General features: G+C 46.2%; 1 protein-coding gene across 3 annotated transcripts in view; it reads right to left on the bottom strand.

The window, feature by feature from the left end:
* The window catches only part of LOC115094014 (SLAIN motif-containing protein-like), a 232,534-nt gene that overhangs the window by 123,987 nt on the left and 83,903 nt on the right, over window positions 1–24,644 (bottom strand). The gene's annotated exons all lie outside the window — the stretch shown is intronic.

Genomic DNA, 24,644 nt, shown 5'->3' with positions numbered 1-24,644 from the left:
AACTTATTTTTGGAGTGATCCATGAATATTCACAGACTGTGCGTGAAGTGCATCCTGGAAAATAGGTTCCTTTAAGTTCTGGATAGAACCATAAGACTCACAAAAAATATAGACACCATAAAAATCAACTGTGGGCCTCTAAAGATCCAACTAAAAATCAGAAATTGTATATATTTTTACAATCATGAAAAATCACTTATTACACTTTTTACAAGTAAGACATATAATACATCACTCCTAAACATATCTGGTACAAAGCACTAGCCTCTTCATACTCTCATAAAATATGAAGGGTAGAACAAGATGGCAGCCGTGATTGGAAGCTGAGGAGAGCTCTACCAGCTCTGTTTTTAAAAATATTTCTGTGGCTTTTCACATTATGGAGAAGCATAAGGGCAAGCACACATTTCAAACTCACCCTGATGCTACAGTCTGGAGTCTAACGGACAAACATCTGAACCAGAGTAGGTGTCCAAAGGATGGTGCCATAAGTAATGTGCAAATTGAGGGGAAGAGTGCTCCCTGGCTTATAGAGTCTCTAAGTTTGGATGTACTAATTCCCCCCTCCCCCTTGCTGCCTTAGCATTTGATTACTTCCCCTACCATCAATGCAGAATGTTGAGGGAGTTGAAGCAGCAGTGAGCAGAGTTTTATGAAAAATATCTCCATGGTTGATCTGACAAGTAGTCACCAGCACTGAGAATATTCTGATTAATTCTGTTTCTCAGTTATGTTTCTTTACCAAAGCCACAATTACACCAAGTTGGCAGACCATGATAGCAAGCTTGGCAGTATGGATACCTGTCCTTGCAAAAAGTGTTAGTTTGGTCCATTATAAAGGGTAGCTACAGTGAAAAAGGCATGGGCTAAATATACTAAATAAAACAAATAAATAGCTTGGCTTTACATTCCAAATTTGAATCTTTAGAGAATACAACTAAGGTCAAGAATCTGCACCTTCTTAATTTTCTCAAGATTTAGGCTGTTATTCCCTCAAAAACTCCTTAAAAAATATTTATTGGGAGGAAGTGACATCAACACTGATGGAACCTGAATCGATCGCTCCCTGACACACCTCGCAAATGTTTTACTTATTGGACCTCCCACGATGACTTATGCTTTAATTCAATCCCGGAACAAGCACTGACGGCCAAAAAGAAACCAGTGGATTTGACGCAGTATTGTTTTGGAATGACAGCCCAGGAGAACAAGAAGAGGGATAAGATAGCTGACGAGCACGGGCTCGTGCCAATTGAGCTATCGGCGATATGCGCTTCAGGCGATCTCTGCACTTCTCAGCTGGCGGGGTTGTCCCCTGCTGATTTCACATCGTGGTTCACTGAGCCGAATGCCAATATTCAGGGCATGAAAGCAGAGATTTTACAAATGGTTGCAGAGCTGAAAAGTGATATAGAGGACATTGGGAGAAGAGTGGAAGAGCTGGAACCCCAGGTCAAGGAACATGCTTAACAACATGCCAATCTGCATAAAAAGCTACCAGATTTTGATTCCAAGCACTCTGCAATACAGGAGAAATTGAAGACCCGGAGAACAAGTCTCGGAAATATAATCTCCGCTTTTGAGGAATCCCAGAGCATGTAGATTTCAAAGATTAGAATTAGGGCATCCCAACAGTGAGGTTCCAATAATAAGAAAAGCAGTCCAAGTGCCTGTAATTAAAAACTCACCTGAGCTAAACGATTCCAATTTATCCCTATCAATTAAAAAACAGAATGAAAATATGAACAAAAAAAACCACACTTTGAAATGTTTGTATGCTAATGCCAGAAGTCTAAGAAGTAAGATGGGAGAATTAGAATGTATAGAGATGAATGATGACAGATTTAACTGGCATCTCAGAGACATGGTGGAAGGAGGATAACCAATGGGACAGTGCTATACCGGGGTACAAATTATATAGGAAAATTAGGTTCTTACCCTTGCTAATTTTCGTTCCAGTACTACCATGGATCAGTCCAGACAGCTGAGTTATGCCTCCCCTCCAGCAGATGGAGTCAGAGAGAAAACTGAAAGCACCCCCTAGATATACTGGTGTGCCTCCTGCGGTCCTTCAGTATATGTGATATCAAAGCAGAAGGAATGACTTAAGCACTACACACAAAGTCCCCCCCAAAAATTTTTATTTTTATTTATTTTTTTTAAAACAGTGACCAGATCAAGTAGCAACATCCTTGAAAACAGGTAAAAACCAGAAACAACAAACAGGACACCACAAGTGTACAATAAGAACACTATAAAATGGCAACCGGCCCCATGACACTGTGGCGACCGGCACAAGAAAAAACTGCAATGGAAAAGATAGAATACGAGCAGACTCCCAGAAGCACCAAAGGCGGGCGTCTGGACTGATCCATGGTACTACTGGAACGAAAATTAGCAAAGGTAAGAACCTAATTTTCCTTTCCCAGTACGTACCAGGATCAGTCCAGACAGCTGGGATGTACCCGAGCCGCCTTAACTGGGGTGGGACCCTGAGAGTCCCGCTCAAATCACACTGCTCCCAAAGGACTCTGTAAGAGGGCCACGGATATCAAGTCGATAATGCCTGGAAAAAGTATGCCAGGATTTCCACGTGGCCGCCCTGCAAATCTCTTGACAAGAGACCAAGTGATTCTCCGCCCACGAAGTTGCCTGAGAACGCAGAGAATGAGCCTTTAGTCCAGCGGGAACCGGCTTACCACAGGCAACATACGTAGACGCAATAGCACCCTTTAACCAGCTTGCAATCGTAGCCTTGGAAGCTGGAAGCCCCCTCCTGGGACCGTTCCACAACACGAAAAGGTGATCCGACTTTCGAAAATCATTGGTAACCTCCAAATAGCGCAAAAGAATCTGTCGAACATCGAGACGTCTGAAATCCCTACCTTGAGAAGACTGGAGGTCCTCGTCCGAAAAGGAAGGCAATTCCACCGTCTGGTTGACATGAAACGTGGAGACCACCTTAGGCAAGAAGGAACAGTTCGTAGAGAAACTCCAGACGCCGAGATGCGCAAAAATGGTTCCCTACAAGAGAGCCTGAAGCTCCGAAACCCGGCGAGCCGAGGAAATGGCCACAAGAAAAATCGTCTTGAGAGTCAGATGCTTTAAGGAAGCCGCCTTGATAGGTTCAAACGGAGCCGCACACAAACCACGGAGTACCAAGTTCAAGTTCCAAGACGGACAGGGAAGCCTGACGGGAGGACGCAAGTTTCTAACCCCTCGCAAAAAACGTGCCACATCTGAATGACTCGCAAGGGAAGAGCCTTCGACCTTACCCCTCAAGCAGCCCAAAGCCGCCACCTGAACTCGCAGCGAATTATACGCCAACCCCTTCTTCAGGCCATCCTGTAAAAACATAAGGATATCCGCCACGGACGAACGTCTGGCCGAGACACCCGCCGTGTCACACCAATCATGGAAAACCTTCCAAACCCTCGCGTAGGCGAGCGTAGTGGAAGACCGACGCGCCCGAAGGAGAGTAGACACCACCGCATCCGAATAACCTCTCTTCTTCAACTGCTTCCTTTCATAAGCCAAGCCGCCAGACAAAAATGATCCGCCAGATCGAAAAATACTGGACCCTGACGAAGAAGATTGGGAAGATGCCCGAGACACAGTGGTCCGTCGACTGCCAAGTTGACCAGATCCGCGAACCACGGACGCCGCGGCCATTCCGGAGCCACGAGAATCACCGGACCGTGATGGGACTCTATGCGTCTTAGCACTTTCCCTACCAGAGGCCACGGAGGAAACACATAAAGAAGAATGTGACGAGGCCACGGAAGGACTAGCGCGTCCACCCCTTCTGACGCGTGCTCTCTCCTCCGACTGAAGAAGCGCACCGCCTTTGCATTTAGACGGGTCGCCATGAGGTCCAAGCGCGGAGTCCCCCAACGCCGCGTGATGAGAGCCATCGCCTCCGACGAGATCTCCCATTCTCCTGGATCTAGGTGCTGCCGGCTGAGGTAATCCGCCTGAACGTTGTCCACGCCGGCGATGTGGGTGGCCGCGAGACGCTCTATGTGCCTTTCCGCCCAGGACATCAACAGCGCCGCCTCTGTCGCTACTGCTCGGCTTTTCGTGCCTCCTTGTCGATTTATGTACGCCACTGTGGTCGCATTGTCCGACAGAACTCTTACTGCTCGTCCGCGCACCAGTGGAAGGAGGCAACGCAAGGCCAGGCGGACCGCTCTGGTCGCCAATCGGTTGATGGACCAAGTCGCTTGGAGTGCTGACCAGGTGCCCTGGACTGCACGGGACTGGCAGACCGCTCCCCAGCCCGACAGGCTGGCATCCGTTGTCACCACCAACCAAGACGGGGGTTCGAGGTCCACCCCCTGTAGGAGATTGTCTGGAGTCAACCACCAAGAGAGACTGGAGCGAGCCGGCTCCAGCAAAGGCAATTCTATCCCGTACTCCTCCGAGCGGGGATCCCACCGAGACAGAAGTGCTCTTTGTAACGGACGCATATGCGCAAAAGCCCATTGTACCATTTCCATAGTAGACACCATATGACCAATGACTTGTAAATAATCCCAGACCGTGGGAATCTCGAGCTCCAACAGGCGCCGTACCTGAGTCATGAGATTGAGCATGCGTTGCTGCGGAAGAAAAACCTTGCCCACCAAGGTGTCGAACCGAGCTCCCAGGAACTCCAGCTGTTGGGTCGGTTCGAGTCTGCTCTTCGCGAAGTTGACTACCTAACCCAACTCCTGCAGCTGGTGAACCACTAAGGAGACCGTCCGGGTGCAGGCCGCATGCGACTTTGCTCGAATGAGCCAATCGTCGAGATAGGGATGCACAAGGACGCCTTGTCGGCGGAGGGAAGCCGTTACCACCACGAGAACTTTGGTGAACACCCTCGGCGCGGTGGCCAACCCGAAGGGGAGGGCGCAAAACTGGTAGTGGTCCCCCATCACCATGAACCTCAAATACCTTTGATGCCGTTCTCTTATTCCGATGTGTAGATAGGCCTCTGTCAGGTCCAAAGAAGCCAAGAATTCTCCCTTGTGGACGGCCGCAATAACAGACCGGAGGGTCTCCATTCGGAAGCGGGGCACACGCAACACCTTGTTTACTCCTTTGAGATCCAGAATGGGTCGGAAGGTGCCCTCCTTCTTGGGAACCAGGAAGTATATGGAATACCGACCCATCCGGAGCTGGTCCCGCGGAACCGGAACCACCGCCCCCAGAGCCTGTAGATGAGCGACCGTTTGGGCTATAGCTACTTGTTTTTCTACCGGGCCGCACGGCGATACCATAAAGAGATCCCGGGGGGGACGTACAAAATCCAACTCGTAGCCGTACCGAACCACGTCGAGGACCCATTGATCCGAAGTAATTTTGACCCACTCCTCCCAGAACCGAGACAGCCGACCTCCGATAACGGGAACGGAGGAGTGGGCCCGCGCACCTTCATTGTGCGGGCTTGACGGCAGCAAAACCTTGGGAAGAGCCTCCGCGTAGAGGCCTCCTGCCGCGAAAGGAAGAAGACGACCGGGCCTGGGATCTTGTCGCCTGCTGCCGCTGGGAAAAGGAACCCCCTCTTCCCCCACGGAAACGCCTTTGCCCCCGAAAGCGAGCCCTGGCGTTACCAAACGACCGAGGTTGCCGAGGCTTATCCTCAGGCAGCTTGTAAACTTTGTTGTCACCCAGGTCCTTAATGAGCTGATCCAGCTCCTCGCCAAACAGCAACTTGCCCTTAAAGGGGAAGGAACCTAACCTCGCCTTGGAGGTGGCATCCGCCGACCAACGACGGAGCCACAGCAACCTCCTGGCTGAGACCACCGAGGACATAATGCGAGCCGATGTGCGCAACAAGTCATACAAGGCATCCGCTGTATAAGCGACCGCCGCTTCAACACAATTTGCCTGCTCAGCCTCGCCCGGAGGGAGCTCCTGCATGGTCAGCAGCTGCTGAACCCAGCGGAGGTTGGCCCTCTGCACAAGGCTGCTGCAAGCCGCCGCTCAGACCCCCAGTGCCGCCACATCAAAAATGCATTTTAATAAAACCTCAAGCTTGCGGTCTTGGAGGTCCTTCAACGCTATACCCCCCGTCACGGGGATAGTCGTATGCTTGACCACAGCCGTGACAGCCGAATCTACCGCGGGTGTCTTCAACAGCTCCAATGAATCCTTAGGTAAGGGATATAACTTTTCCATGGCTCGATTCACACGCAGGGAAGCCTCTGGCAGTTCCCATTCCTTCGAGACAATCTGCAAGACCTTGTGGTGGAAAGGAAAAGTCTGAGGGGGGGCCCGAAGCCCTGCCATCGCGATATCCCCCGTGGACGAGTCCGCCTCCTGAGGCGGTATCGTTAATTCCAGCTCCTGCAGCACGTGGAGAATAAGGGAACTTAACTCGTCCTTACCAAACAAACGGAGCACCTGAGGGTCATCCCCCTCTACGGACCCCTGCTTGTCCGTCGTCAGCAAATCCGGAGCCCCCGGGGACTCTGGAGCGGCTCCTGTATCTCTCAGGTCCTCAGCTCCCCCCCCCGCGGGCGGGGAGCCGTAGCCCCGGCGGACCCCATCCCCGGCGGACTCCCCCGGGGCAAGGAAGTTGTTTTGGGAACCTTCGGGGGAGGGGGCACCTCCGGCTCCCAGCTGGATTCTGCCTGTAAAAAAGCCTTGTGCATTAAAAGCACAAAATCCAACAAAAACGGCACTGACCTTTTTAAGCTTTTCTTCGGGGCATCCGATGAGGGGGGGCCTCGAGGAGACCCCAAATCGGGCTGGGAGCGCGGGCTGCGTGCGTCCAGCGAGGGAGGAGGGGAGTTTTCCTCCTCCGATACTGAAAAATCATCCTGCCACGTGGCCAAGATGGCCACCGCCCTCCTCCCCGATGGAGGGGCTGAAGACCGGCTGCCGGAGGCGCTGCTGTGCCACGACGCAGAGGGGCGAGGAGAGCGGCTGCGGGCAGCGCTCGGCCCCCCCCGAGGGTCCCTCACCCCCGGGAATACATCGGGGGCAGAGACCCTCTCGGGAGAGTCGCGTCCCCGCCTCCCCACATGTCAGGCAAGCCGTGGATCGCGGCATCATGAGAGGGAGCCCTGAACTGTCGGCGAAAAAGGCGCCAAAAATCTGGTGAGGAGAAATCCTGAACGCTAACGCGCGCCGGGTGAACTAGCCATCCCCTCCGGGGTCCGAAAGGCACGGGCAGGCCGGGGTTAAGCAGGGTGAGCTCACTGCCTGTCCCCAACAGGTCTTAAATGGCTCTACAACAAAAAACCAAACTTCAGTTTAACTTTTTTTTTTTTTTAAACCCCCTTCAGGGTCAAATCCCTGGGATTGGGGGGGGGAGGGTGACCGGCCCACCGGTAAGCTCTCCCCCAGCCACACAGACACTCTATCCCGGGAATAAAAGGAGGGTATTACCCTCCGAGCCTGCCCCACCTGAGCTACAAACTCGCAGCGCAAGACAAACTAACAGAGACAAACAGGCAGACAGAGGACAGAAAAGACGAACCAATTGATCTTGTCCCCTGTCTCCCTTTTTTTTTTTTTTTTTTTTTTAATATTTCTCAGTACCGAGAAACTGACCAGACCAGAACCGCAGGTTATGCCTCTCAATCTGCTGGAGTCAGAGAATATACTGAAGGACCGCAGGAGGCACACCAGTATATCTAGGGGGTGCTTTCAGTTTTCTCTCTGACTCCATCTGCTGGAGGGGAGGCATAACCCAGCTGTCTGGACTGATCCTCCTGATCCTGTCTGGACTGATCCTCCTGATTGTAACTCCATTCTGCATGGTCTTCCAGCCTCTACCATTAAACCGCTCCAGCTGCTACAAAATGCAGCGGCAAGGATTTTGACAAATACCAATCGGAGAGAGCATATTTCTCCTATTCTAAAAGATCTCCACTGGCTCCCAGTAAATTTCCAGATCCTCCATAAATCTCTCACAATCATTCATAAAAATATCCACCATCAAACCCCGCTTGACCTGTCTCATCCTCTCAGACTGCACTCGACAGCCAGGCCTTTAAGGGATGCTTACAAGGGATCTTTACACGTTCCTACAATCAAATTAGTGCACCACGCAAACCTCAGAGACCGGTCTTTTTCTACCGCAGGCCCTTACATGTGGAACGCCATGCCTCCGGACCTCAGACTGGAGACTTGTCTAACAGCTTTTAAAAAGAAACTAAAGACATGGCTGTTCAGCCAAGCCTTCCCCACTACAAACTCCATTGCCTGATCTAGAATTGTACACCACACATCTCTGTAAACAAAACTCTCCAAATTTTTCATGCATAATATCCATTAAAGAGAGGTTGGCCCCTTGCCCCCTCTTCTGTATATAGTATTTATTCTATTTTATTTCACTTTATTTATATATTTATTGCTCCGTTCACCCCTTCTTTATTTTCCTACTCCAAGTTAAGGCTTCCTTGTTATAATGTAACTGTATGCTCCGCATCTCTTGTTGTATATTCTGCTTAGTTCATTGTAAACCGAATTGATTTGATTTGTATCAAGAAAGTCGGTATATAAAAGCCTAAATAAATAAATAAAATAAATAAATCCTGGTACGTACTGGGAACGCAATGACAGAGGAGCATCTGGGAGGCGGGGTGGTGCTTTATGTCTGGGATGGCATAGAGTCCAACAGGATAAAGATCCTGCATGACACTAAATGCACAATTGAATCTTTATGGGTAGAAATCCCTTGTGTGTTGGGGAAGAGTATAATGATAGGAGTATACAACTGTCCACCTGGCCAAGATGGCGAGACTGACTGTGAAATGTTAAGAGAAATTAGGGAAGCTAACCAAACTGGTAGTGCAGTAATAATGAGAGATTTCAATTATCCCAATATTGACTGGGTAAATGTAACATCAGGACATGCTAGAGAGAGAATGTTCCTGGATGGAATACTGAAAATTTTATCGAGAAACTAGTTCAGGAACAGACGAGAGAGGAAGCAATTTTAGATCTAATTGTCAGTGGAGCACAGGATTTGGTGAGAGAGATAATGGTGGTGGGGCAGCTTGGCAATAATGATCATAATATGATCAAATCTGAATTAATGACTGGAAGGGGGACAGTAAACAAATCCACGGTTCTAGTACTAAACTTTCAAAAGGGAAACTTTGATAAAATGAGAAAAATAGAAAAAAACTGAAAGGTAGAAGGATGGCAACAATTACCGGCATGGTTAAAAGGGGAGGTGAAAGAGGCTATTTTAGCCAAAAGATCTTCATTCAAAAATTGGAAGGATCCAACAGAAGAAAATAGGATAAAGCTTAAGCGTTGGCAAGTTAAATGTAAGACATTGATAAGACAGGCTAAAAGAGAATTTGAAAAGAAGGTGGCCTTAGAGGCAAAAGCTCACAGTAAAAACTTTTTAAAATATATCCGAAGCAGAAGGCCTGCAAGGGAGTCAGTTGGACCGTTAGATGATTGAAGGGTTAAAGGGGCACTTAGAGAAGATAAGGCCATCGCGGAATGATTACATGATTTCTTTGCTTTGGTGTTTACTGAAGAGGATGTTGGGGAGACACTGTTCCAGAGAAGGTTTTCATGGGTAATGATTCAGATGGACTGAACCAAATCAAGGTGAACCTAGAAGATGTGGTAGGCCTGATTGACAAACTGAAGAGTAGTAAATCATTTTGACCGGATGGTATACACCCCAGGGTTCTGAAGGAACTCAAAAATGAAATTTCATATCTGTTAGTAAACATTTGTAACCTATCATTAAAATCATCCATTGTACCTAAAGATTGGAGGGTGGCTAATGTAACCCCAATATTTAAAAAGGGTTCCAAGGGCGAACCGGGAAACTATAGACCAGTTATAGCCTGACTTCAGTGCCAGGAAAAATAGTGGAATGTGTTCTAAAGATCAAAATCACAGAACATATAGAAAGGCATGGTTTAATGGAACAAAGTCAGCATGGCTTTATCCAAGGCATAATACATACACAAGGGTTTTAACACAGGAAATTCTAGCAATAGGCAATATATCAAATAAAATACTATATATACACAGGTTTTGTATCAATTTTTAATTTTAACAATATCAAAAGAGACAATTCATTAAAATCTGTTAGTATAATGTCATACAAAATACAACAATACCCACAAATCATTCACTCACCATTCATACTCATCATAAAGGCCATTCATACTCCTCATAAAGACATTTATTTAATTAGATTCAATGGGAAGGAAAATCTAATTAAATAAATGAAATAGATACAGTTGAAGATAGTGAATTGAAAGGATTACACCACCGTAAAAAAAAAAGAAGTGGATAATTAGAGATTGTGTTTTAATTGGTTTGCTATTTGTAAAATGTGAAATTTGGTTTTTGTAATGTCTTTATAATGAGTATGAATGGTGAGTGAATGATTTGTGGGTACTGTTGTATTTTGTATGACATTATACTAACAGATTTTAATTAATTTCTCTTTTGATATTGTTAAAATAAAAATTGATAACATACTATATATACACAGGTTTTGTATTTGATAGATTGCCTATTTATCCAAGGCATGCCTCACAAAACTATTTCACTTTTTTTGAAGGGGTTAATAAACATGTAGAGAAAAGGTGAACTGGTAGATACAGTGTATTTGGATTTTCAGAAGGCATTTGACAAAGTTCTACATGAGAGGTTTCTAGGAAAAGTAAAATGTTATGGAACAGGTAGTGATGTCCTTTCATGGATTACAAACTGGTTAAAAGACAGGAAACAGAGTAGAATAAAATGGACAATTTTCTCAGTGGAGGGGGGTGGGCAGTGGAGTGCCTCAGGGATCTGTACTGGGATCCGTGCTTTTCAATATATTTATAAATGATCTGGAAAGGAATACGACGAGTGAAGTAATAAAATTTGCAGATCATACAAAATTATTCAGAGTAGTTAAATCACAAGCAGATTGTGAAATTGCAGGAGGACCTTGTGAGACTGGAAAATTGGGCATCCAAATGGCAGATGAAATTTAATGTGGATAAGTGCAAGGTGATGCATATAAAGAATAATAACCCATGCTAGGTTCCATATTACGAGCTATCACCCATGAAAGATCTAGGTGTCATAGTGGATAATACATTGAAATAGTCGGTTCAGTGTGCTGCAGTAGTCAAAAAAGAAAATAATGTTAGGAATTATTAGGAAGGGAATGGCGAATAAAACGGAAAATGTCCTAATGCCTTTGTATCGCTCCATGGTGAGACCACACCTTGAATACTGTGTACAATTCTGGTCGCTGCATCTCAAAAAAGATATAGTTGCAATGGAGAAGGTATAGAGAAGGGCAATCAAAATGATAAAGGGGATGGAACAGCTCTCCTATGAGGAAAGACCAAAGAGGTTAGGGCTGTTCAGCTTGGAGAAGAGATGGCTGAGGGGGGGATATGATAGAGGTCTTGAAAATTATGAGAAGTCTAGAACGGGTAAATGTGAATCTGTTATTTACTCTTTTGGATAATAGAAGATAATGGAGGGAGCACTCCATGAAGTTAGCATGTAGCACATTTAAAACTAAATCTGAGAACATTTTTTTTCACTGAACGCACAATTAAACTCTGGAATTTGTTGCCAGGAGATGTGGTTAGTGCAGTTAGTGTAGCTGGATTTAAAAAAGGTTTGGATAAGTTCTTGGAGAAGTCCATTACCTGCTATTTATCAAGTTGATTTAGAAAATAACCACTGCTATTACTAGCATCAGTAGCATGGGATATACTTAGTTTTTTGGATATTTGCCAGGTACTTGCAGCCTGGATTAGGCACAGTTGGAAATAGGATGCTGGGCTTGATGGACCCTTGGTCTGACCCAATATGGCAATTTCTTATGTTCTTAATGATGCAGTCACAATGGTGCAGCTGCTGAGCAGATTCATTCGAGAGAGAGAGAGTGAGTGAAGAGGAAGACCTAAGTGACATCAGAGTTGATTTTAAAATCCGACACACATGTATGTGTACCAGGAACCGTGCGCACATGGCCGGCCATGCGCTCTTTTTAAATTTGACCCCTTAGAGAATAGCCACTGCTATTACTGGCTTCAGTAGCATGGGATCTACTTAGTGTTTGGGTTCTTGCCAGGTACTTTTGACTTGGATTGGTCACTGGTGGAAACAGGATGCTGGGCTTGATGGACCCTTGGTCTGACACAGTATGGCAATTTCTTCTGTTCTTAAGAAAGGGCTCATGGGACTCTGGGTCCAAAAAGAGGCAATTTACCCAGAGATATAATCGCTTGCTTCCAGAGCTACCAGGTAAAAGAAAAAAAAATCCTCAGAGCTGTGAAACAGGAGGGCCCCACTGCATGACGTGATCAAAAAGTGTCAATTTACTCTGAGTTTCCCCCACTCACCTTGCAAAAAAGGAAGAGTTTACATGTAATCACTGAAATTCTATGAAAGAAGAATATTAGAATCAGATGGCTGTTCCCCCTTTGGCCTTGGCCTTTACCATTGGCGAGGTCACTTCTCGCATTAAAACCTCAGCTGAGGCAGCGAAGATTTTATGATCTTCAGGAATATCTACTGATTTAGTAGTGGAACACTACTGAACTTCCTAAGGAGTTTCCAAAATGGCAAAAAGCCACTAATTGCAGGTGTCGTCTTCGGAAGCACCATCTGAGACTTTAGTCACCTAATCCATGATGGTTACATTTTTCATATTTGATTGCTGATAACTCAGTCTATGATTCCAGTCTTGTAAGGTTACTGTTGGTCTCATCTGCATTTTTTTTTGTTTATGTTATATATAATACTTATAGATGTTGTGAATATGCTCTAGTAATATTTCTTTGTCGGTTTATCATTTAGATAGTCATCATACAGGATTTATATCGCAATAGAGGTCACTGTTTTTAGATTTTTTTGTTATGGTGTGGAGTGGATGAGGGTGACATCATTCCTTTACTGATGGAGCTAGTCAGGGCTAGGGGGGGAAGAGGACTTTTGGGGGAACTTAACCAAGGATGATTTGGTAATTAATATGCTGAAATCCTATATTTTTTGTGATATGCTTTTCTGTTTGTGTTTGCTCTGGGTTCCTGGAGTCTTATCTGCATATGCTGATCTTAACTTTTGTTATATTATTATTTTATGTATATTGTGGATTTTCCGTGTGTTTTTCCATGGCACATGTTAGGCTAGTTTCCCTTAATGTTAAGGGATTAAATTCTCCTTATAAAAAGAGCATGTTAAAGCTGATATACTATTTGTTCAGGAAACATTTATGAAAGAGGGACAAAGGTTTATTAAAACATAATAAACATTATACAGAGGTTTTTCTAAGCTAATTCTATAAGGAATAAATATGGGGGATGTAGAAATTTTGGTTACTAATAAGATGTGCTGAATTTCAAATTCTTCAACAAGATATGGATGGGAGGTATTTAATTTTGCAAATGCCTACTGCTAATGGGAAATATATTTTTGTTAATGTTTATGGTCCCAATGTCTGTCATTTTACTTTTTTTCAAGAACGCCAATATAAATTGGAGTCTATCACAGGGGACTATTTCATTACTAGAGGGGACTCTAATATAATGTTGAACCCATATATTGATACCTCAGCAGAGAAAAGTGTCACTCTAGTATATCACCGCTCAGGTCTGAAAACTTTAAGGGTAAAGTTGGGGTAGTTGACATTTGGAGATTTTTACATACTTCTGAGAGGAATTACACCTTCTACTCCAAACCACGATTCATACTCCAGAACAGATATGTTTTTCATAGATAAATTATTGGCTCCCGAAATTACATCTACATATATTGGCTCCATAATTTGAGGGAAGCCGAAGTGTAATAATACAAATACTCTGTTTTTAGAAACTCATCAACTCTGTTCTTAGAGACTCATGAACCCCTCAAAAATGAAAATAATATGGAGAAATGCTCAACTGAATTATTCAGCAGCAAATTCCATTGCTAAAAATGTCCCCTCATCTGAATTGTTCAGCAGTAAATTCCATTACAAAAAATGTCCCGACACGATCGTGTTTCGGACCACACCAGGTACTGCTTCAGGGGCAAACGGCTCATCAAAATGAATTCTTCATTCCCATCAGCACAAAACTTCAATTCGACTGTGGTAACCAGCTCTATCATGGTTCTCTTCAATTTCTTTTTTAAGCTCTTAAAAAAAGTATTTGTATTATTACACTTCGGCTTCCCTCAGTCCATGGATGCATTGCTGTAGCATTTTATTAATAATGACCTCTGTTGGGTCTGAAAAATGAAGAAACTAAAAATTGATATTTGAGTAATAAAGTAACTGGACCATTTCACCCTAGTATGAGTTTGAGCGATTGACAAACTCATTGAGTTTAGAGGTCCTACAAAAAAAGCTTTGGAGATTGTTCATAAGGTTCACGATTTGTATTGTATATAAAATTGTACCAGTTACCGTTGAATTTGATGTGTGTTTACAGTTTGGAGGTTTCTGGAATATCGTTTGGGCTTATTTGGTGTGGCTGCTTTACATATGTCAAGAATTGGCACTGAACAATAGTGTGCTACTGAGGTTGACATTGCTCTTACTGAATGTGCGTTTACTCGCCCTTGGAGAGGAAGGCCTGCTTTTTCATAGCAAAACTGCATGCAATCTGCTAACCAGTTGGATAGAGTATGTTTACCCACTGCTTTACCCGGTTTGTTTGGATCATAAGATACAAAGAGCTGAGTGAATTTTCTCTGGACTGCAGTGCGGTCTAAGTAAAAAGCTAGTGCACGTTTACAGTCCAAGGTATGTAAAGCCCGTTCCCCTTCGTGAGAATGAGATCTTGGAAAGAATGTGGGTAAAACTATGGATTGGTTCAAGTGGAATTCCGTAACTACCTTGGGGAGGAATTTTGGATGTGTATGGAGAACCACTCTGTCATGTAGGAATTTTGTGTAGGGTGAGTATGTGACAAGTGCTTGTAACTCACTAACCCTTCTAGCTGATGTAATGGCTATGAGGAAGATAGTCTTCCATGTGAGAAATTTAAAATCACAGGAATTCATGGGTACGAATGGAGAACGCATGAGTCTTGTTAAGACCAAATTCAGGTCCCATTCTGTGACTGGTGACCGAATTGGTGGTTTAAGTTGAGTTAAACCTCTCATAAATCTACTGACAAGAGGATGTATGGATATTGGTGCATCTCCCATCTTGTTATAATATACTCTAACAGATGAAGTCTGTAGACCAGAGTCTGAAAGATGACATAAGTAGTCTAGTAGAGAAGTTGTGGGGCAGGAGAAAGGATCAATACTCTTTTGCCTGCACCACAAAGTAAACCTTTTCCATTTCAAAGAATAATTCTTTCGTGTTGAAGGTTTACGTGAAGCTATTAGCACTTGAGATACATTGGATGAAAGATTGAGTGGTTGTAAGATCAAGCTTTCAACATCCATGCTGTCAGGGATAGGGATTGAAGGTTGGGATGGCGCAACCGACCCTGATCCTGAGTTATGAGATTGGGAGCTACTCCCAGACGAATTGGATCCCTGACAGAGGTCTAGAAGTGTGGGAAACCATACATGTCGAGGCCAATAAGGGGCTATGAGAATCATGGTCCCCCTGTCCTGTTGTAGCTTCAATAGAGTTTTGGTTATGAGTGGTATCCGAGGATACACATTTAGAAGGCCTGAATTCCAAGGGCGAGCAAAGGCATCTTTGGCTGGCTGGTTCTTTTGATTGTGTAGAGAACCGAATTTATCCATTTTGTGATTCATATGTGATGGAAAGAGGTCTATTGTTGGTTGCCCCCAATGTTGAAAGATCCTGGTCACTACTGAGGGATCCAGGGACCACTTATATGGTTGGAACTGACGACTGAGGCAATCCGCCACTACATTGTGAATGCCTGCCAGATACACAAATCCCTCACTATAATCCACAAAACCATCCACAATCAACTCTCGCTCGACCTCCGGATCCTCTCAGACTCCACACGTCATTCAGACCCATCAGAGAAATATACAAAGGTTCCCTACACTCCCTATCAACAAAAGCCTCACGCCACACCGCCACCAAAGAACAAGCATTCTCGATAGCAGGACCTACTATTTGGAATAGCATCCCACCGGACCTCAGACTGGAACCTTGCCTACAAACGTTTCAGAAAAAAACTCAAAACCTGGCTATTCTGCCAAGCGTTCCCATAATTCGGTCCGAACCAGGAATTGGTCCGAATCATAAATCTGGACAATTGAAGTCCGCCTCGTTATATAAGTAGATATGAACCCTCTTTAACTTGGTTATCTCTATCTTCTTTCTTTCTTCAGTTCCCATGTTGATACTCCTGGTTTAATGTACCGTATTTTTCGCTCCATAAGACGCACTTTTTTTCCCCCAAAGGTGGGGGGAAAATGTATGTGCGTCTTATGGAGCGAATATAAAAAAAAAACCAAACAATCTAACAAACACCCCCCCCCCCGACTCCCCCAAGACCTGCCGACTTAATTTCCTACAACCCCCCCTCCTGACCCCCCCCCAAGACCTGACAAATTAATTTCCTGCAACCCCCCACCCTCCTGACCCCCCCCAAGACCTGCCAAACGTCCCTGGTGGTCCAGCGGGGGTCCGGGAATGATCTCCTGGGCGTGGGCCGTCGGCTGCCAGTAAACAAAATGGCGCCGACGGCCCTATGCCCTCACTATGTCACTGAGACCGACCGCTGCTATTGGTCGGTCTCAGTGACATAGTGAGGGCATAGGGCCGTCGGCGCCATTTTGTTTACTGGCAGCCGACGGCCCTATGCCCTCACTATGTCACTGAGACCGATCGCTGCTATTGGTCGGTCTCAGTGACATAGTGAGGGCATAGGGCCGTTGGCTGCCAGTAAACAAAATGGCGCCGACGGCCCTATGCCCTCACTATGTCACTGAGACCGACCAATAGCAGCGGTCGGTCTCAGTGACATAGTGAGGGCATAGGGCCGTCGGCGCCATTTTGTTTACTGGCAGCCGACGGCTCACGCCCAGGAGATCGTTCCCGGACCGCTCCTGGACCCCCGCTGGACCACCAGGGACGTTTGGCAGGTCTTGGGGGGGTCAGGAGGGTGGGGGGTTGCAGGAAATTAATTCGGCAGGTCTTGGGGGGGGTCAGGGGGGTGGAGGTTGTTAATTTAAAGGGTTGGGATGGGGGGGGGGGTTTGGGGGTTCCCACAGAAAGAAACGTTTTCTGATCTGGGGAGTGGACCGAAATGGCCCTCCCCAGACCCGAAAACAAAATGGGGAGAAAAAAAAAAACTATGCACTCCCCTAATTTGCTCCATAAGACGCCCAGACGCAGAGCCGGTTTAGCACAATTTTTTTTTTTTTTTAATTTTCCCCCTCTGAATCCTAGGTGCGTCTTATGGTCAGGTGCGTCTTATGGAGCGAAAAATACGGTAACTTTTGCTTCCATAAATGACCTTTTGTTAATTGGTCATTAAAGAATGTTAACTCCCAGGTTCAATGTAAACCGACCTGATATGACCTGTCATGAAGGCTGGTATATAAAAGAATTAAATAAATAAAATAAAAATAAATAAGTGGCCCGAAGGAACATTGAGTGGTTCAGGGTCCAGTCCCAAATCTGTGCAGCTTTCTTGACAAAGGAGATACGAGCTCGTACCTCCCTGTCTGTTGATGTACCACATGGCAACTGTGTTGTCCGTTTGGATGAGAACAGTCTTTGAACGCATGCAGCGCATAACGTATAGCTCGAAGTTCCAGGAAATTGATTTGAAATGTTGCTTCGAGCTTTGTCCTTGGGTTTGGAGACTGTTTATGTGGGCTCCCCAACCCAAGGTGGATGCATCTGTAGTTAAAGTTATCTGTGGGATTGGTTGCTGGAAGGGTAGGCCCTTGCGCAAATTGTCCTTGTTCACCCACCAAAGTAGAGAAGAACGTAGTTGGTGGGTTACTTGAAAAGTGGTTGAATGGCTTGGATCCATTGTGATCTTAAAGTCCATTGGGTTACCCTCATGGCGAGCCGTGCCATAGGAGTGACGAACTGTGGAGGCCATGTGGCCTAGTAAGGTTAGAAATTGATGAGCTGTTGCTTGTTTCTGTGAGTGAATAGAGTTTACCAGTAGGGAAAGTGTTTCTGCTCGATCCTCGGGTAGAAAGGCCTTTGAGAGGATGGTGTTCAATTCTGTTTCTATGAATTGAAGCAGGTGAGATGGAGTAAGAAGGGACTTTTGATAAATGACGAGAAAGCCGAAGGAGTAAAGTAGAGTAATTGTTCGACTGAGAGAAGCCAGAGCTCCTTGTTGAGATTGACTTCTGATGAGCCAGTCGTCTAAGTAGGAAAAGACATGGACACTTTCCTTATGCAAGTGTGCTGCTATTACTGCCAGACATTTGGTGAATACTCTGGGAGCAGAGGCAAGTCCGAATGGTAGTACTCTGTATTGGAAATGTTGATGACCCATCATGAAGCGCAGATACTTGTGATGAGGAGGGAATATTGGAATGTAAGCATAAGCGTCTTGAAGATCCAGAGAACAAAGCCAATCTCCTGTTTGAAGAAGTGGAAGCATGGTGCCTAGAGAAACCATCCTGAACTTTTTTTCAGAAATTTGTTGAGATTTCTGAGGTATAGGATGAGACGTAGGCCTCCGGTTTTCTTTGGAATGAGGAAATAACGGGAATAGAATCCTCTGCCCTGCTGAGCCCGGGGTACTGGCTCTACAGCCCTGGCACTCAAAAGGGTGGATAATTCTACTTGCAATTGAATTATGTGATTGTCGCTGAGAGAGAGGGGTCTCTGAGGAGAATCTGTTGGAATTGAGAGGAAATTGAGTTTGTAACCTCGAGAGACTATGGAAAGTACCCATTGGTCTGTTATGTTTGTCCAATGGTTGTAAAAGTAGGATATTCGGCCTCCTACTGGTAGATCGCCTCGAGGGTTGAGGAGATGGATTTGTTCCCTGGTTGTGGCCTCAAAACCCCGCAGTTGGTCCAGTCTGAGGCGGGGGCTGAGGCCGAGCAGTCGTTGCTTGCCTGGACTGAGAACGTTGTTGCGGCCTACGAGACCTACCCCTCGATGCTGGAGGGTAGGAACGTCTCTGTCAGTAGAATGGAGGTCTGGGTTCACGTCGTGTAGGACGGCGAGATGGCTGTGTAGCAGGTTCCTGTGGAACTAGGGAAAGTTGGTGCAGGGTTTCTGAATGCTCTTTCAGTTGTGCCACAGCGTCTTGGACCTTTGAACCGAATAGCTTGCCTCCAACACATGGCAAATCAACCAGTTTATCTTGGACTTCAGGTCTAAGGTCAGAGGCCTTAAGCCATGCCAAACGCCTAGCAGAAATCCCAGAAGCTGCTGTCCTGGAAGCTGTTTCGAAGCTTTCATAAGCAGCTCTGACTTCATGCTTCCCAGCTTCAAGTCCTTTATGAATGATCGCCTGGGCTGCTTCCTGATATTGCTGTGGTAAAGATGTAGTGAAGTCTTGCATCTGTTTCCACAGATTCTTCTGATACTGAGTCATGTAGAGTTGGTAGGAGGAAATTCTGGTATTCAGGATAGCTCCTTGATATATTTTCTTACCCAGGGAGTCTAAAAATCTATGTTCTTTCCCTGGGGGGGGGGGGGTTCAAAGAATGTGGACGTATTCTCTTTGATTTCTTTTGAGCAGATTCCACCACTACTGAGTGATGAGGAAACTGGGATTTTTGATATCCAGGAACAGACTGTACTAGATACATAGTGTCCATTCATTTATTCACAGCAGGTACAGAGCGTGGGTGCTCCCAGAGTCGATGTTGTAGATCTAGGAGGACCTGATTAATAGGTATGGCCAATACCTGCTTTGGAGGGTCAACAAATTGGAGTACCTCCAATGTCTGCTGTCTGGTATCCTCTTCCGCAACCAATGTGAAGGGTATGGTATCTGCCATATCCTGGATGAAGTTGGTAAAGGATAAATCCTCTGGTGGAGACTTTTTTTCTTTGATCTGCAGGTGAGGGCTCCAACATAAAATCTTCAGATGATGTATCTGTGTGGGTATCAAGTGTCATTTGGATCACCCCGATATGGAGATAGTGGGGAGGATCTTGGTGGATGATGGAGCCCCGAAGGTCCTGGTTGTGGATTAGAGGGTATCTCTGCAGAAGTGTCCTCTGTTTTGGTGGAAGGGCATCGACTACTTTCTCCAATTTCTTCATGAGAAGTTGGAAAAGTGCCATTTCCGGTCGTTCCGGGTCCCCGGGCGTCATCGGCATCGACGGCATAGGGGTTGGTATCGATGGGTGCCCCAGTGGAGGTTTCAAAAATTTTGACGGTATCGGCGTCAATGGAACCATCTGTATCTGTGCGAAGATCGGTGTCGATGCAGGGATTGGCTTCGATGCGGGCACCGGCATCGGTGATGTCACCGGCATCGGCGAAGGCGCCGGAGTAAACTGTTGTTCCCTGAAGTGCCTGAAGAACTGCTTGTCTGATAAAATCAGACAATTCCGGCGATACAACTGGTGAGGGCAGAGCAGTTGTACGCGGTGGCGGAGGCTGTGCTGGTATATCCTCCACAGAGCTCTGTGGAGGTTCAGCAATCTGCGTCTCTTGTTGAACAGGCCCAGGCATTGAAGGAACGGGTGTTTCCTGGGTCCATGGCCACTTTGCGCTCGATTCTCCTGGGGAAAGAGGTGATTCCGATGCCGATGGATGTCTGTGTCGATGATAATGCTTTGATCTGTGTTCGCCGACTGATTTCACCGATGCTATCGACGACGTCGGCGACCAATGGTCCCCCGATCCTGCTGGACGGTGTTTTTTGAAAAGTACACACTTGGAGACTCCGGCCGGAGACGATTTCGTCGAAGTCGAGGGAGATGGCATAAGTTGCAGATGGAATAGATGCTCCATCTTCTCCTGGCGGGCCTTTCTCCCTTTCACCGTCATCTCTGCACACTTAGGACAGGAATAGACGTCGTGTTTCTCCCCCAAACCCATCACACACTCGAGGTGTGGGTCCGTAATTGACATCGTACGGTTACAAATGAGACATTTTTTAAACCCTGTAGCCATTTTGTATCGACAGCCGTCGATGACAAAAGAGAAAACTTGAGAGAAAAAATTAGTTTTACTCAGAGAGTAAACGAGACACAGATTTTACTCACCAGCCGGTGGAAAACAGAGAGAGATCCCGTATGGGAGAATATTCTGAGAAAAAATATGACTTTTTAGTCACACAAATTTGTGAGGGAACTCACAAAGGCTCCTAATACGCGATGCTTACAGCAGCACGGAAAAACGAAGACTGAAGAGAGACCCCTGTGGCAGAGAATATCATGGCATGCTGGGCATGCTCAGTGGCCTCACAGGGACAGTCAAAAGTTTCTAGAAACTTTGACAAAGTTTTCCCGCAATAGGGCTCCATCAGTGATGTCACCCATATGTGAGGACTAGCATCCTGCTTGTCCTGGGATAATAGCCTCATTCCTTCTCATCATGTACATTCTACAAGCCCGCTCCTCCCTCTATGGGGGATAGAAATGGCACAAACCAGAGCATCCACTTTGGGAAAACGCAAACCCTCTCTCACAGCCAGATCCAGGGGGTATAGTCCTTCCAATGTCATAGTCCTTCCAACGTCCAACTCCCTTTAAAATTTGCCTCTGGGGTGTCCCATTCCAGATCAATTCCTGAATGGCAACCATTACAGGAAAAAAATAAGAGGCTTTACGTAAGGAAACCAAAATCGGATTCTTCCACAGCTCCAACACAGAATCCAAACCAGGGACACCCAGCTGTTTCAAGGTCTGGGAAATCAGGGCTGGCAGTTGATCTCTATGAAAGAAACTCAACATGGTTCGATACGGTTCCAGCCCTGGAGGAATTTCCCTATCTTCCAGGGAATCAAGATCAACCTCATCATCAAGATCAACCTCATCAGCAGGGAGCCGAGGCAAGCCCTGGCGGTTAAGCATAGGACTGGAAGAGGGAGGAGCCACCAGCTGAGGGTCCAACCGGATAGAAATGGGGGAAGCAGAGGACTGCACCTGAAGAAAGGCTTGTAAGCTCTGAAACAATTCCACCCAAGAAAAAGCAGCCAGGTCCGAACGAAGCCCAGAAGGAACTGGAGCTAGTCCCACAGAACTGCCCTCGCCAGCAGGGGAGCCAGTCAAGGGAGAACCAAGATCTGGCGTTCCCCCAGTCAAAGCTGTGACCAACCCATCAACAGAATGGGAAGAGCCTGGCTTAGCAAAATCCAAGTGAGACAACTCTCCCTGAGCGACTGAGCAGTGCTGACACAGGTTAGAAGCCAGGTCAGGCTGAGCAGCTCTAATATGAAAGGCAACACAAATAGGAAGACACTTAGGCTACTTGCTTACCGGCGCCATCACGGCAGTAAACGTGTCGAAAGGGCTCATGCTCAAAAATGAAATGTGCCCAAAAATTAAGCATGGCAAGGCGCAAGCACAACCCGTGCGCCAAGTTACACGCTTACAAAAAGTTTGTGCGCATAAAAGGCACACTCAAAAACTGAGCGCAAAACACGTGCACAGAGCCGACGCACTGTGCAAACTGACGGACTATAGAGGGCAGCAGCACACGAGCTTGCGGAAAAAGACGCCGCAGCCTACAAGAACAAAGCTTAAGTGCGGGGCCTAGCCCACCGGTATCACTCAACCCGCCCAGCTGCCCAGTTCCCCAACCCCAACTGAAGCGGGAACGAACACTGGTATGGCGCGCCGAGAACGGAGACAGGAGGAAGTACTGAAACCCCTCTAACGGTCTCTGATTCAGGTTAAAACGTTCTCCTTTTGATTTTTTTTTAAACCTTACCTGAGCTCAGCGCTTACCAGCTGAGTACAGAGAGGGTCTCCAGCTCTGGGGGGAGAGGACATCTGCTGATACAGAGGAGCTCGGCCCCTGCACCTGCTGCCTTTTCAACTGAACTAGAAGCTGTCCATGCCAGGAAATCCAGCTACTGGATCAAGGCACACCTATGAGGGCCCACAGAAATTACCTCAGGAATTCTCAACTGGTGGAGGGACGTTTAGGTATCACCGCAGGAGAGTAGGGCGTTCTTTTCCTTAATTTAGAATTTCAAATTTCTCCTTCCAAAAAGCTCGAAGCAATCCCCATAGGGGCATGCACGTCCACCATCTGCTGGAGGCAGAGAATACTGGCAGGCTGGGGTCACTGCAGGTCTATATATACTGTGACCTCAGCTTGCTCCATCTCCATCTGCTGGCAGGGCAGCATAAACCTACTGTCCTGAGTCCATCTGTCTACACGCTAGGAAATCTTAAATTCTTGTGTATTTCCCTACCACCCTGCTGCTCCCCTACCAACCCTTAGGGTATTTTCCTCTTAAAAATGGTTCTTCCAAGGATTTTGGTATTTGGGTCTTATATTATTCTCCTGGGGGAATTCTGCGCACAAAAACTTAAAATTCTGCAAAATTCTGGAAACTTTATATTGGTCAAAATAACACAATTTACATGACGTCTAAGTAATTACATTTTAAATTAATATAGAAAAAAGTTATTACTTAAAGATGAAGAATTTTAAATATTTTCAGCAGAATTTCCCTAGAAATTCACTGTAAGAGTGTCCCTTCCACTCACTCTCCCTACTCCCCTGACTACTTTGCCCTCTCAGGCCCCCAAATCCTCCAACTGCCAGTATCTCTCCCCTCCACCTCTAGGCTCAACCCCTTCCACTCTATTGCCAGTCCCAGAGTTTGACCCCATTCTCAGTACTGCCCCTAACAGACTCCTTCTGTCCCTCCCTCTCTCACACACATGCTCCCTCTCCCTAATACACATACACACCCTCATATGGGCTCCCTTGCTCTCTCTCTCTCTCTCTCACACACACACACACACACACACTCATACAGGACCCTCTCTCTTGCATACACACCCACACAAGCTCCTTTCTCTCTCTCACATATACATCCTCACATAGGCTTCCTAGGTCTCTCTCTAATGCACCCCTTCAACACAGGCTGTGTCTCACACATACACAATCCCTTCACACAGGCTAGCACTCTCACATATACACGATCCCTTTTTCATACACATGAGCTCCCAATCTCTCACACACATACACACTCCTTCACAATCTCCTCATAGAGGCTCCCTCTATCAAGCATCCCCCACCCCACCCCTCTCTTACCTTCCATGCTCTCTCTCTCACCCTCCCCTCCCCCACACCCATTCTCTCTCACTGGGGCCTTTATCTTCGCCGCGAGCGGAGCACACTCTTTCCGTGGCACACGGGGGCCTTCCAACTTTGTTGCAAACGGCGTGCCGGGGCCTAGATCTTCGCCGTGAACGGAGCGCATCCCGCAGGCCTTTGTCTTCGTTCACTCCGTTCGCAGCAAGCCAGAGTCTCCTTTGCTATTTCCTGCACAGAAAATGGCAATTCTGCACAAATTCCGCACTCCGCAGTAGTGCAGAATTTCCCCAGGACTACAACTTGTATATTAGTCACTAATTAATAACTAATTAATAACTAATAAAAGACTAATTAGTCTTTTATTCAGTATAAGAATTGTGGGGCATATGGCCCAAGGCCTATCATTTGGAAAATTAAGGTTTATCCAATTTGCCTTCAGCTATCTGCAATGAAAAAGTAGCCAACTGATCTGAAAGAGGAATTGTCTAGGTTTCAAAAAAACCTTCCCTATCTTCCAGCATTACAAATAGCTCCCTCAACTCCCACAGAGGATTCAGAATCTCTGGAATAAATGGT

Source organism: Rhinatrema bivittatum, chromosome 6 (genome assembly GCF_901001135.1).
Source record: "Rhinatrema bivittatum chromosome 6, aRhiBiv1.1, whole genome shotgun sequence".
NCBI lineage: Eukaryota > Metazoa > Chordata > Amphibia > Gymnophiona > Rhinatrematidae > Rhinatrema > Rhinatrema bivittatum.
This window is presented reverse-complemented; position numbering and strand designations above follow the sequence as displayed.